Source organism: Pan paniscus, chromosome 18 (genome assembly GCF_029289425.2).
Source record: "Pan paniscus chromosome 18, NHGRI_mPanPan1-v2.0_pri, whole genome shotgun sequence".
In the NCBI taxonomy this organism is placed as follows: domain Eukaryota; kingdom Metazoa; phylum Chordata; class Mammalia; order Primates; family Hominidae; genus Pan; species Pan paniscus.
The window spans coordinates 49,417,125-49,427,164 of record NC_073267.2 but is presented as its reverse complement, the minus strand read 5'-3'; the positions used below and the strand labels follow the sequence as shown (position 1 = coordinate 49,427,164).

Genomic DNA, 10,040 nt, shown 5'->3' with positions numbered 1-10,040 from the left:
AAAGAAAGAAGGAAGCAGAGAGAGAGAAAGAAAGGAAGAAAGAAGGAAGGAAGGAGAGAGAGAAAGAAAGAAGAAAGAAAGGGAGAGAGAAAGAAAGAAAGAAGGAGAGAGAGAAAGGAAGAAAGAAGGGTGGAAGGAAGGAGAGACAGAGAAAGAAAGAAGGAAGGAAAGAAAGAAAGAAAGAAAGAAGGAAGCAAGGAAGGAAGGAAAGAAGGAAAGAGAAAGAAAGAAAGAAGAAAGACGAAAGAAAGAAAGAAAGAAAGAAGAAAGAAAGAAAGAAAGAAAGAAGAAAGAAAGAAAGAAAGAAAGAAAGAAGAAAGAAAGAAAGAAAGAAAGAAAAAAGGTACACTGCTCAGGAATCTCCTTTTCCTGTGGCCGGGGCAAGATTCTTTGCATTTTTCTCTGCAGGGAAAAAACAAAACCACACACACACACTACACACACACACAGCAATAAGCTTTCATCCAGCCGGCACAAGACAGTTTCCTAGAGAGTCTGTACACAGTCACGGTGCTGGAGGCTCAATTTCAGATTGGGTTAAAGTGCCCTGCAAACGGGCATTTGCAGAGGGCATGGGAGAGGCTACTGGAGAATTAAGAGCTGCAGAGACGAGGGTCTCCGGCCATCACCTTTGCAGCTGCAAGAGAGAGGAGGTGATTAGGGAAGCTCAGTGTTCCCTTCTGAGCCTGGCAGGTGAGTTGTCCCCACCCTGCCCCCAGCACCGCAATGCAGGCCCTGCTTTCGGATTTAGCAAAGGTAACTTCCTCTGGCACCCCCAGGCTTCTGCTTCCAGCACAGCGACTGTGACTTGGTGTTTGCACCTCGGTCCTCACAGAATTCGCCCACCTCAACTCAATCTTCCTCTCCCAGTGGTACCATTAATATTTTAATTTAATCAGAATTTCTGGGACTGGCTTGCCATCCTGAACAACCTAGTTACCTGTCAGCCTCTATCAGCTTGTCATATTAGAGAGGATTGTCCTAGGAATCTAATCTGCTTTAAATGATTTCATGGGGTGTTGGTCTATAAATCATCTCGATGCAGGTCTGACAACGTGAAGGATTCGGTGGGTAAATAAACTACACTTGTTTTATTTTCAGCAGGCACAGACTTTGCTTTATCAACTTCTTATTGATTTTCATGCTCCAAGAGGTCAAAAAAATGTTTTTGCTTCTCCTTTACATACAAAAACATTATTCATAGAAGAGCTGTGGGCAGGCAACTCTCATTAACATAAGTTCTGAGATTCACAGGCGAGCTGGCTGGTTGGAGAAACGACACACACCTGTTTCAGCCAAGCCCCTGGTGGAGTTTGGAGTTTCCAAAATGTTGACTTTTCCTCTTTCTGCTCAAAATAGAAATTATATGGATATTAAGGAGCCCCAAGTCTCTTCAGGGATGGGGAGGAACCCTGGACATACAAATACACACACACACACACACACACACACACACTCACCACCCCATGCCAAGAAGATACACAGAAAACTCACTTACCCTTCACTTGAGTTTGCAAATTTGGAGCTGACTTAATGAAGGAAAGAAAAATTGCAGCTACAAAGTAACACAGAGCCAATGAAAAGACAAAAACCACCATTAGATTTTCTTCTCTTCTAAAGTTTTATTTTATTTTTAAGAATCATCGTTCAGATCAGGCACAGTGGCTCATGCTTGTAATCCCAGCGCTTTGGGAGGCTGAGGTGGGAGAATCACAAGGCCAGAAGCTCAAGACCAGCCTGGGAAACATAGCAAGATCCCATCTCTTAAAAAAAAAAGTACAAAAGTTAGCTGGACCGACTGGTGCAGACCTGTATTTCCAGCTACTGGGGAGGCTGAGGTGGAAGGATGGTTTGAGTCCAGGAGGTTGAGGCTGCACTGAGCCATGATTGCATCACTGCACACTCCAGCTTAGGCAACAGAACAAGACCCTGTCTCAAGAAAAAAACTCCATAATGATTGTACACATTTATGACATATAATGTTTCCAAGCACGTGTATATCATGTAATGACACCTCATGGTAATTATCAGATCCAGCTGCTCAGAAATCTCATTTTCCACTGGCTGAGGAATATGCATTTTTTTTTTTTTTTTGAGACAGAGTTTCGCTCTTGTCACCCAGGCTGGAGTGCAATGGCATGATCTTGGCTCATTGCAACCTCCGCCTCCCAGGTTCAAGCGATTCTCCTGCCTCAGCCTCCCAAGTAGCTGGGATTACAGGCATGTGCCACCACGCCTGGTTAATTTTGTATTTTCAATAGAGACGGGGTTTCATCGTGCTGGTCAGGCTGGTCTTGAACTCCTGACCTCAAGTGATCCACCTCCCTTAGCCTCACAAAGTGCTGGGATTACAGGCATGAGCCACCATGCTCTGCAATATGTATCTTTTTTAAAAACTTTATTTTTCCATAAGTTATTGGAGTACAGGTGGTATTTGGTTACATGAGTAAGTTATTCAATGGAGATTTGTGAGAACGTGGTGCGCCCAACACCCGAACACTATACATTGTATCAAATTTGTTGTCTTTTATCCTTCACCCCATTCCCACACTTCCTTCCAAGAAAATCCTCTCTTTGGACTATTTTGTAATATTCAATATATTCTTGTTAAATATTGTCACCCTGAGGAGAAATAAAACTATGTAATTTAGTCCTATTTAATTGTAACTTTGTACACGTGGACCAACCTCTTTCCATCCCTTCTTTCTCCCTCCCTTCCCCAGCTTCTGGTAATCACCACTGTGGTGTTAATTCCTAGGAGATCAACTCTTTATTTTTATTTTTTTTTTGAGACAGAGTTTTGCTCTTGTCACCCAGACTGGAGTGCAATGGCATGATCTTGGCTCACTGCAAACTCCACCTCACGGGTTCAAGCTAATCTCCTGCCTCAGCCTCCCCAGTAGCTGGGATTACAGGCATGTGTCACCACGCTTGGTTAATTTTGTATTTTCAGTAGAGATGGGGTTTCATCATGCTGGCCAGGCTGGTCTCAAACTCCTGACCTCAAGTGATCCACCCACCTCAGCCTCCCAAAGTGCTGGGATTACAGGTGTGAGCCACCGCGCCTGGCCAACCCACTCCTCTTTCAGGGGCTTAAATAAAATTTGCTTTTCTCCCCAAAGGCAGGTCCCCACCCCACTCAGCCGTTTTAAAGGGTGGAGTGTAAACGGTGGGTTGCCGAATTCCTGCTGCCGTGAAATACTTCAGCTTACAGCAGAAAGCCGGGTGCAGACACCATGCTTTATTTCTATTTCCGTGAACAAGAAGTGTCTCTTGCAGTCTGCAATATTTGTCGTCAAAAAGTTCACTGGCTGTTGTATCAAATCAGCCACCTCTATAGGGTGTGATCTTTGACAATTTTTTGTTACATCCCGATGGCTGTTTTACCTGGACCATTTTCTTCCTTTCATGGGTGAAGCAAAACTTTACCTGGACCATTTTCTTCCTTTCATGGGTGCAGCAAAACTCCTTGGCAGACTTTTTTTTTTTTTTTTTTTTTGAGACAAAGTCTCGCTCTGTCACTCTGTTGCCCAGGCTGGAGTGCAGTGGTGGGATCTCGACTCACTGCAACCTCCGCCTCCTGGGTTCACGCCATTCCATTTTCCTGCCTCAGCCTCCCAAATAGCTGGGACTACAGGCACCGGCCACCACGCCCAGTTAATTTTTTGTATTTTTAGTAGAGACGGGGTTTCACCGTATTAGCCAAGCTGGTCTCTATCTCCTGACCTTGTGATCCGCCCGCCTCGGCCTCCCAAAGTGCTGGGAATACAGGCGTGAGCCACCGCACCCGGCCCAGACACACTTTTTTTAAGTTACAGCAGACGGTGTCTTTCACTACAGTGTGCGCTGAGCAGATGAGTGTCTTGAGTACAAATTAAAAACGTCAACGGTAAATCTACATTTTATATATGTTTTCTTTAATGATTTTTTTTAAGGCACCAAACAGAATGAATAAAGAAGGGGAATGATGGAATGGTGGAAACTCTGTTTTTGTTTTTGTTTATTTTCTCTGTCTTTTTTTTTTTTTTTCTGGAGTTTGCCATGAGTTATGTGTGGTCTAGCAGCCAAAGGAAGTGAACTGCAATAAATCTACAAATATAGGCTGTACAGACTCAACATTTTTGCATTTCGAGTTAAACCCAACAAGACGTTAATTATGACCAGCCTGACCAATATGGTGAAACCCTATCTCTACTAAAAATACAAAAACGAGCCAGGCGTGGTGGTGGGTGCCTGTCATCCCAGCTACTCAGGAGGCTGAGGCAGGAGAATCACTTGAACCCGGGAAGCAGAGGTTGCACTGAGCCAAAACTGTGCCATTGCACTCCAGCCTGGGTAACAGAGCGAGACACCATCTGAAGAAAAAAAAAAAGGCTTCATCAAATACCATTCCATGCTTTTGCAGGTGGACAGCTGCAGGATTGAATTGTTACAAATTATCTGCCTCCTCACAGCCTTTTTGTGTGTATGTGAGATGGAGTCTCGCTCTGCAGCCCAGGCTGGAGTGCAATGGCACCATCTTGGCTTACTGCAACCTCCACCTCCTGGGTTCAAGCGATTCTCCTGCCTCAGCCTCCTGAGTAGCTGGGATGACAGGCACCCGCCACCACGCCAGGCTATTTTTTTTTGTATTTTTAGTAGAGACGGGGTTTTCACCATGTTGGCCAGGCTGGTCTCGACCTCCTGACCTCAGGGGATGTGCCCACCTCAGCCTCCCAAAGTGCTGGGATGACAGGCGTGAGTCACCATGCCCGGTCCCACAGCCTTTTTTTGTGAGCAATTCTGAAGTAGCCCCTCCATGAGTCGAGGGTCTAACCTGCAGCCCTAGGTCTGCAAGGCTTTGTCCTTGGTTCTGGGGAAGGGGAATGTATTTCTGTATTTCTTCCCCCCCACCATCCCCCAGCTTTATTGAGGTCTAATTGACTGTTTAAAAATTGCATATATTGCTGGGCACGGTAGCTCATGCCTGTCATCCTAGCACTTTGGGGGGCCGAGGCAGGCTGATTGCCTGAGTTTAGGAGTTCGAGAACAGCCTGGGCAACACGGTGAAACCCCGTCTCTACTAAAAACACAAAAAATTAGCCGGGCGTGGCAGTGTGCGCCTGTAGTCCCAGCTACTCAGGAAGCTGAGGCAGGAGAATTGCTTGAATTTGGGAGGTGGAGATTGCAGTGAGCCGAGATTGTGCCACTGCACTCCAGCCTTGGCGACAAGAGTGAAACTCCCTCTCAATAAAAAAAAAAAAAAAAAAAAAAAGAATGTGATGATTTTCTTTTTTCTTTTTCTTTTTTTTTTGAGATGGAGTCTTGCTCTGTTGCCCAGACTGGAGTCCAGTGGCACAATCTTGGCTCACTGCAAGCTCTGCCTCCTGGGTTCACGCCATTCTCCTGCCTCAGCCTCCCCAGTAGCTGGGACTACAGGCACCCACCACCATGTCCACCTAATTTTTTGTATTTTTAGTAGAGACAGGATTTCACCGTTTTAGCCAGGATGGTCTCATATCCTGACCTCGTGATCTGCCCACCTTGGCCTCCCAAAGTGCTGGGATTACATGTGTGAGCCACTGCACCCGGCCAATGTGATGATTATCTATGGATATACCCTGATCATCAGCAGGAGGAAACGAAGAGGTATTGGTTAAAAATACAAAGTTGCAGTTACGCAGGATGAACAAGTACTAATTTGTAACAATTCAGTATGAAACAGTGTGACCATGGTTAACAAGGCTCTGCTCTATGCCTGACATCTGAGAACAGGGGAATTGAAATCTGAACTTTGTTCAGAAGAGGATGGCTTTGCAGGCTTTTCTGAGCATGCTGAATTCACGGTTTCTGGGTCAGCCCCTGGGCTGCCCAGGGACAGGGTGGAGACCCTGCCCCAGAAAGTCCAGGAGCCAGGAACCTGCTTAGAAACACATTTCAACAAGGAAAACCACACTCAGGCTGGCCTCCTTAAAAACACATAGGCCCGGCACGGTGGCTCAAGCCTGTAATTCCAGCACATTGGGAGGCCGAGGCAGACGGATTGCCTGAGTTCAGGAGTTCAAGAACAGCCTGGGCAACACGGTGAAACCCAGTCTATACTAAAACTACAAAAAATTCGCTGGGCGTGGTGGTGTGCACCTCTAGTCCCAGCCACTTGGGAAGCTGAGGCAGGAGAATCGCTTGAATTCGGGAGGTGGAGGTTGCAGTGAGCCGAGATCGTGCCACTGCACTCCAGCCTTGGCGACAGAGCAAGACTCCATCTCAAAAAAAAAAAAAAAAAAAAAAAACACATATATCAGAATGTGATGATTTTCTTTTTTCTTTTTTTTTTTTTTTGAGATGGAGTCTCGTTCTGTCACCCAGGCTGGAGTGCAGTGGCATGATCTGGGCTCACTGTAAGCTCCACCTCCTGGATTCACACCATTCTCTTGCCTCAGCCTCCCCAGTAGCTGGGACTACAGGCACCCGCCACCACCCCTGGCTAATTTTTTGTATTTTTAGTAGAGACAGGGTTTCACCGTTTTAGCCAGGATGGTCTTGTATCCTGACCTTGTGATCCACCCGCCTCGGCCTCCCAAAGTGCTGGGATTACACATGTGAGCCACTGCGCCCGGCCAATGTGATGATTTTCTATGGATATACGCTGATCGTCAGCAGGAGGAAATGAAGAGGTGTTGGTTAAAAATACCAAGCTGCAGTTATGCAGGATGAATAAGTACTAATTTGTAACAATTCAGTATGAAACTGTGACTGTGGTTAACAAGGCTCTGCTCTATGCCTGACATCTAAGAACAGGGGAATTGAAGTCTGAACTTTGTTCAGAAGAGGATGGCTTTGCAGGCTTTGCTGAGCATGCTGAATTCACAGTTTCCGGGTCAGCCCCTGGGCTGCCCAGGGACAGGGTGGAGATCCTGCCCCAGAAAGTCCAGGAGCCAGGAACCTGCTTAGAGACACATTTCAACAAGGAAGACTACACTCAGGCCGGCCTCCTTAAAAACACATAGGCCAGGCACAGAGGCCAAGCCTGCAATCCCAGCACTTTGGGAGGCCACGGCTGGCAGATGGTGAAGTCAGGAGATCGAGACCAGCCTGGCTAACACGGTGAAACCCCGTCTCTACTAAAAATACAAAATAAATTAGCTGGGCGTGGTGGCAGGTGCCTGTAGTTCCAGCTACTCAGGAGGCTGAGGCAGGAGAATGGCATGAACCCAGGAGGAGGAGCTTACAGTGAGCCTAGATCACGCCCCTGCACTCCAGCCTGGGCGACAGAGTGAGACTCTGTCTCAAAACAAACAAACAAACAAACAAACAAACCACATATATCATGGGCCAGATGTGGTGGCTCACACCTGTAATCCCAGCACTTTGGGAGGCTGAGGCGGGCGGATCACCTGAAGTCAGGAGTTCGAGACCAGCCTGGCCAACGTGGTAAAACCCCATCTCTACTAAAAATACAAAAATTAGCTGGGCATGGTGGTGGAGGCCTGTAATCCCAGCTATTCAGGAGAATCCCAGCGAGGCAGAAGAATCGCTGGAACTTGGAGGGTAGAGGCTGCAGTGAGCTGAGATTGCACCACTGCACTCTGCAGGTTGACTGACACAATAAGACTCTGTCTCAAACAAAACAAAACAAAAACAAACAATATATCATGAAAAATACATTAACCCAGCACTTTGCAAAGCTGCTAGGTGTGAATCCTGCTTGCCAGCTTGGCAGCTCCATCACCGTAGAGGTCAATGTCTGGGAAGTGTTGCAACATCTGGGCAGTTGCAGAGGTGGGCTTTCCTGTCACAAACATGGCTCTGGACCCCTTTGCTTAAAATATGACTGGCTCCCCACTGCCCATCCACCCCACAAAAGCTGGGGAGATACTGCAGGAGGAGTATGTGTGGGATGGAAAATTGTTTTCAGCTTCCCATTTGGATATTAAAGAGGCCAGGTGACAGCTCTGTCACCCAGGCTGGAGTACAGTGACAAGGTCTCTGCTCACTGCAACCTCCACCTCCCGGGTCCAAGCAATTCTTCTGCCTCAGCCTCCCGAGTAGCTGGGATTACAGGCACCTGCCACCATACCTGGCTAATTTTTGTATTTTTAGTAGAGATGGGGTTTCACCATGTTGGCCAGGCTGGTCTCAAACTCACGACCTTGTGATCTGCCCGCCTCAGCTTCCCAAAGTGCTGGGGTGACAGGCATGATCCACCACACCTGGCCGATTTTTCTACTTTCAATTTGCTAACTGGTGAATAATACTTTGCAGTAATGAACCCAGAGGGAATGAGTGGAGCCCAGCCACACATTATTAGAACCTGTCACCAGTGCAGATACTCACCTGGGATGCGGGCAATGATGCTCAACTCAGATCTGTGCCAGCACTGGTGACTCTGAGAAACCCAGGTGGCTGGAGTCTGTGTTAGACTCAGGAGTCCCTTCCAGGTCCACACTGTGAAAACAGCAAGTGTCCAAAGCAGTCCACTCAGGTAAGTAAGAAATTGCAGGATGACACTGAGTTCTGTGTGGTTTCCAGAATGTCCTTACAGAAACCGGGATGAGAAGCTGGGAGAGGTGCCTCACACCTGTCATCCCAGCACTTTGGGAGGCTGAAGCAGGAGGGTCACCTGAGATCAGGAGTTCGAGACTAGCCTGGCCAACATGGTGAAAACCCCCTGTCTACTAAAATTAGAAAAAAATAATTAGCCAGGCATGGTGGCATGCACCTGTAATCCCAGCTACTTGGGAGGCTGAGGCAGGAGAATTGCTTGAACCCCGGAGGCGGAGGTTTCAGTGAGCCAAGATTACGCCCCTGCACTCCAGGCTGATTGACAGGGCAAGATTCTATCTCCAAAAAAAAAAAAGACCAGGCACAGTGGCTCACGCCTGTAATCCCAGCACTTTTGGAGGCTGAGGCAGGCAGATCACCTGAGGTCAGGAGTTCCAGACCAGTGTGGCCAACATGATGAAACCCCATCTCTACCAAAGATACAAAAAATTAGCGGGGCATGGTGGCAGGTGCCTATCATCCCAGCTACTCAGGAGGCTGAGGCAGGAGAATCGCTTGAACCCAGGAGGCAGAGGTTGCAGTGAGCCGAGATCATGTCACTGTACTCCAGCTGGGCAACAGAACGAGACTCCATCTCACAAAAAATAAAAATAAAAAAAAACGGGGTGGGGTGGCCCAGCCATTCAGTATACTTTCTCCCCTGGTGAGAACCATCCATTTCCAGAATGTGTGTCACAGAGAGTGGAACACAGGTCCTGGTTTCACTCCCAAAAACTCACTGGTGTCCAGGGATTTGGGAGTATATGGCCTTTGAACGTCTGAGCACCCTCAGTTCTCCTTCATATTTTCCAGCTCCCCTGCATGGAGATGTGGGCCTTTTAGGGTCGTTTCCACCCTTTTAGGGCCTCTTTGCTAGCCTTCCATTGGCAAGAACAATTACCAAAAGGAGGTACCCAGCTCTAACCCTGCAGAACAGACAGAGAGCCCAGTAGCCTGGCAGCCAGAGAGACTTTCTCTAAAACAGGCATCACTGGCAACCTCATTGAAATGGGATGATTCATTATCCTGTTTCCATTTAATTGTTATTTTGCCGGCAGAAAAGCCTGGAGTTTCTCCGAAAAGCAGTGATGGTGTTGTCCTTTTAGATTCCCCAGGGAATAATCCTAAAAAATTGCCTGCCCAGCTTCCTGAGTGCCCAGCATTTGCCTTCACATTAACTTACTCTATAAAGTACAGATGTTGCAGAGGGGAGGGCATCCAAGCCCCTGGCTTCCCAGAGAAATTGGTAAGGGTTGTCTGCAGCTTCCCAGCCTTAAAAATACTTGACAAGTTGACATCCTCACTGCTAATTGGGGCTGATGGAGCCTCGTCAACCCCAGGACCCGCTGATCAGCTGTGGCAGGAATCATACCCACAGTGTTATGTGAAGTGATGAGTTGGATTTGCTTCCAGCAGGGTGAAAGCAACGGATTTCACTTGTTCTCAACGTACAGCAAGAGAAAAGTGAGGGACTGACTCACAAAACCTGTGTTCCCTCCGTTTGCATCTCAGTCATCTCT

At 47.4% G+C, this 10,040-nt stretch overlaps 1 pseudogene; it reads left to right on the top strand.

Annotated features, from left to right (window-relative positions):
• Window positions 1–572: 572 nt before the first annotated feature.
• On the top strand, window positions 573–5,121 carry LOC134729379 (uncharacterized; annotated as a pseudogene).
• Window positions 5,122–10,040: the final 4,919 nt, after the last annotated feature.